The sequence below is a fragment of the Physella acuta genome, unplaced genomic scaffold, assembly GCF_028476545.2.
Source record: "Physella acuta isolate Inbredline_101_S28 unplaced genomic scaffold, ASM2847654v3 ptg002463l, whole genome shotgun sequence".
NCBI lineage: Eukaryota > Metazoa > Mollusca > Gastropoda > Physidae > Physella > Physella acuta.
Window position 1 is genome coordinate 1 of NW_026733941.1, and position 5,000 is coordinate 5,000.

Genomic DNA, 5,000 nt, shown 5'->3' on the forward strand with positions numbered 1-5,000 from the left:
TTACCACAGGGATAACTGGCTTGTGGCAGCCAAGCGTTCATAGCGACGTTGCTTTTTGATCTTCGATGTCGGCTCTTCCTATCATTGCGAAGCAGAATTCGCCAAGCGTTGGATTGTTCACCCACTAATAGGGAACGTGAGCTGGGTTTAGACCGTCGTGAGACAGGTTAGTTTTACCCTACTGATGACAAGTCGTTGCTACGGTAATCCTGCTCAGTACGAGAGGAACCGCAGGTTCAGACATTTGGTTCACGTGCTTGGCTGATAAGCCAATGGTGCGAGGCTACCATCTGAGGGATTATGGCTGAACGCCTCTAAGTCAGAATCCCGCCCGGATATGCGACGATATCTTTCGCACCCCCTCGTCGGGAGGCAACGATATGGCCGAAGCGCGGCGCCGCTGGTTCTGCCGGTGGCGCCGTCTCGGTCCGGTCGAGCCGCAGCACGAGGTCTCTACCGCCCGGCCGATCAGCGCCGGCGGGGGCCTTAACGATATTCATCCCATGCGGCGTGGAGGTGTTAAATCATTTGTAGACGACTTAGTTCTCGGTCGGGGTGTCGTAATCAGTAGAGCAGCCACCTCACTGCGATCTGTTGAGACTCAGCCTTTGACCAGGAGATTTGTCCGCACTAGACGGGCGACCATCTCCGTTGCTGCTTTCTGCAGCAAGTCGAAGGCATCTCAACTCCTCGCACGATGGCGATGTGGCGATGCCGCGTCTTTTCCTCTCAGTGATGCGGGTTCGAATCCCGCCTCGGGCTATCAACACATTCGGGACAAGGCTTACTTTTGGCAGTGGGTACTCAATTCGCCCGGTGACCCACCACTGAGTGACTGGAAAAGCGCTGCGTCGCCGTCGTCCATCGAAGAGAGACAGGCAATGGCATGGGACGACGTGTCGTCTCATGCGCCTGTTTCTTTTTTTTTTTATTCAAAGTTTTGCACTACATTTCACTTTTCGTCATTCGGTCGGACTTTGAAAATTTTCAAAGTCCGAAAAAAAATGTCTCAAAGTTTCATCGTGCGAGTGGCAGTTCACCGATCAAACCGACTTTATTTTGCGGCATTGCCGTACTGTGGCCGCAAGTGATCGAGAGGTCGCCCGTTCCACCGAGGATGCGAAGCGGCGAGTCGTTAGTCTAACAGAGCTGGCGAATGACGGTGGTTGTTCTATGTTTAAATACATTAAAACTACATTTCACTTTGCGCTGAATGTACGTGGATATTAAAAACCCAATTGAAAAATTTGGTTGAGTTCATCCCGCCGTTTACCCGAATTTTAAAAAAATTGTGAAAAATAAAAAAAAAAATAGATGAGCTGAAGTTTGATGGGTTGCCGATCAGACCGCCTCGACTTAGCGGCATTCCCGCGTAGAGTGATCGAGAGTTTTCCAGTCTCAAGCTCGCCCAGTGTAAAGACGCGGCATTGCCGTAGAGGCTAAGCTGCTAAGTAGAGACGGTGTTTGTACAACTATATTTCACTTTATATTCTTAACCAATGTATGTGTTGTAGAAAGCAGATTTTTCTCATCCCGCCGTTTACCTGAAACGAATAAAAATTTATTTTGTACAAAATTAAAAACATTAGTGTTTCCAATAAACTACATTTCACGTTTTCTAATTTAAACTTAAACGAATGACTGGTATCAAAATATAGGATCTATGTGAAAATAAAAACACGGTGTAAGAGTTTTCAAACCTCGGTAATGCCGTCTAAGACCAACTAGTCGACCGAAGGGACAGTAGTTTTCCGGTCGATAAGACATATCAGCCCGGTATCGCCAAAGTTAATTACGATCGGTCATAATAAACTAAATTTAAAATAAATAAATAACCCAAACGTGTGTATACATCATGTGGTACGTATTCAGTTCTATTCTAACTGGAATATATATTTTAAGAATCAATGAACTTAAGTTTTAAAACCAAACCGAAATCGCGCGAGTCGTCGTTGTAAAACTAGATTTAACAAACGGCTGCGTAATATTAGACTTAAAAATATTATATAATATCCTCTATTGATTAAATAGTGAAAAATAAGCTTCAATGTAGCTTAATCTAGTACAAAATCTAAAAGTTGTGATAAATTAAATTGAAATTAAACACGATAGACTTAAATCTAGAGTTAAGGAATAAAACCGACCCGCGAACCAGCTACTAAATGGTTCGATAAGACTTATCTCAAATACAATCGTTTTCTATCAGTGTTATGCCTTCAATCGATACTTTTTGATGAAATAAATACTTAAATGATTTAATGAATGCATATATACATGTAATTAATGAGTGAAAGTATGTATAAAGTATTAGATAAATTAATAATAAACCGACCCAGCTACTAAATGGTTCGATAAGACTTATCTCAAATACAATCGTTTTCTGTAATTGTTATGCCTTAAATTGATAATTTTTAGTTAAACAAATACTTAACTAATGAAATAAATACATAGATAAATGTATTTAATGAATTAAAGTATGTATAAAGTATTATATAAATTAATAATAAACCGAATCCGACCAAATTTAAATCTAAAACCACGATCGGCGGCGTAATGAAGTGTATCGTAAACCCGTTTTTTTTATAATTTAAAATGTAATGACAGAACTCCCAAAACAACAATACACCTACATATTAGTACTATGGTGAATTGTAGTTGTATTAGGACCGTAATTATAGTTAATTAAGGAACCATTCATTGTCTTCGCTCTGTTATGTACGTCGTCGTTTAATCGACACGGCATATTTGGCTTGAATCTAGAAAAATTCAAACTCTAACCCTAAGGTAGACAGGCAGGGTAAATAAATGTGGGTGATCTCTCATAAAATTGTCTTCTAGGAATTATTTTTATATAGACTATCTTTTCTGTAGAGTTTAAGTGGACAAGCGCGGACGAAATAGAGCGCAAAATTTAAAATGAATTAAAAATTTTCATCAGACCGGAAGTAGGCATAACCTAGGCGCCATGTTTCCGTCGTACAAGTTTTCACCGTTGCAGTCACCGTTTCAATCGCTCTTCGTGTGGACGTGTATTATTTCTAGTCATGTGTTGTGTAGATGATTCGCTTAAGGTAGGTGTTCGGACTTATTTCTTTAATATTAATTAAACCGTATTTGCCTTGTCGGCCTTAAAATAAAGCTATTTTTTTTTCATCGCAATCGAAGTGTTAGATCTAGAATCTAGTTCCCGCCTCCGCTTCGCTAATTCGACTTAATGTAACTATGACACAACTATTAAATCTAGAGTCTCTATTTTAATTAAATAATTAGGAATTCTATCTCTAGATGATATCTAATCTATTCCCACACGTGTGTGCAAGTAGGATTTAACGTCAGAACAGGTGTGGTGGTCTAGGCGTCGCTATTTTTGACGGTAGGAATTTTTTTTTTAAATTCGTAAAATTTTATATAGACTTTATATAGCAATTTACTAAGACCGACCCTAACGCCCAGTAAATATTTAATTACCACATTGTTATGGACACGGTGTATTAGGTAGGGCCGAGGGCTATCCATAGGTACCAATTTTTAAATTTTGTGACAATTAGGAGCCGAGTTATAAAATAAATTTAAAATACTGGTTCTGGTCTTAGACTTTATATAGCAATTTACTAAGACCGACCTTAATACCCATTAATTATTTAATTAGCGCATAGTTATGGACATCCTGTATTAGGTTGGGCCCAGGGCTATCCGTAGGTACCAAGTTTATAATTTTGTGACGATTATTAGTCGAGTTATAAAATAAATAAAAAAAACTGGTTCTGGTTTGCACTACATTTCTTTCTTCTTTAACGGCGGACTCCCGGTCCAGCCCCATGGGTTACCCGTGAGCCGGGGCCTCGTTAGCCTGGACGGCTCCGATGTGACCGCGGATTGTTGTGGCCCGCCTCAGCCCGAGTCGAGATCACCCTTCCGATCGAAGGTGGACGCCATAGGGCGCCCGGGATAGCCCGGGGCGCTGTTCGTCACCCGAGCGCAGGGGCGCCGGGAGACGCCCCCGGTGAAGTTTGGCGGGTGATTCTGGTAGAGCTCCCCACCCCGATCGCAGGACACCCCTCGCCGCCCGCCCAGGTGTCGAGGTGGCCGCGGGGGAACTCGGGGCGTTTTGGCTCCCCCTTGTGCCGGAGCGGCGCCCTCGGTCCCAGAACGCCCCTGGCGGGTGATTCGCATGCCCCCTGGGGTGGGGAACGCGGGTGGGTGGTCGTAAAGCGTGTAACCGCAGTGGGGGCGGCCCCTTAGTCGGGGGCGCCAAAGTTGGCACCCCACCTGGGGCGCCCCCCGGAAGTGTGGCGCCCGCGCGAGTGAGCCCCGTAGATGCGCCCCGACACCCCCGCGCCGCCCCCCGGGTCGCGGCACCCCCGGCGCCCTCCGTGCGGGCTCCCCTCATGGGGCGGCACCCCGGTCCTCCCCGAGACTATGTACCCGATTTTTCGGTTTAACACTAGAGGTATGGGCAGAAATACGGCGGTTAAAACGGTCTGTATCTACTATTGTGGAGGTGAGTGTCGGTGAAGCCTCTATGTGACGCTAGGATCCGCGCTCCCTCGCAGCCAGCGACATGTGCCCGATCTGACCGTGCGTGGCTCAGTCTCCCGACTAGCTTCCCGGTAAAATGCGGGCTCGGCGCGCAGGTCGCGCCAGTGAAGGTAAAAGTACGTGTCCGTAGCGTGAAGCCAGCGGCGACGCGCAGTGCTAACGCAACCAAGCAGTATTGGTGGCTCGATAAAAGTCTCGCACTGGCCCAGCCCTCGGAACGGGCGACGGGTCTGCAAAACGCAGTCGGCTCGATGCAAATCGAGAGATTTCCCGGCGACGCCGTGTTTACGGTGAAGGGGGAAATGTGAGCGGTCCGATGTGAAAAAATCCGGGAATGCCGGGATCCGTTCTCTCGCTAGAGCGTTGTCTCCCGTCCCGCGATGTGTTGTGGAAAAACGTCTCGCAAACGATAGCTATCTGGTTGATCCTGCCAGTAGTCATATGCTTGTCTCAAAGATTAA

At 45.5% G+C, this 5,000-nt stretch overlaps 1 non-coding gene across 1 annotated transcript in view; it reads left to right on the forward strand.

Moving 5' to 3' along the window:
• The first annotated feature begins 4,953 nt into the window (after window positions 1-4,953).
• Window positions 4,954-5,000, forward strand: part of LOC131933342 (small subunit ribosomal RNA) — a 1,842-nt gene continuing 1,795 nt past the window's right edge. Inside the window, exon 1 of the ribosomal RNA XR_009384936.1 lies at window positions 4,954-5,000. This exon is cut by the window's right edge and continues 1,795 nt beyond it. This is a non-coding gene — a ribosomal RNA (small subunit ribosomal RNA).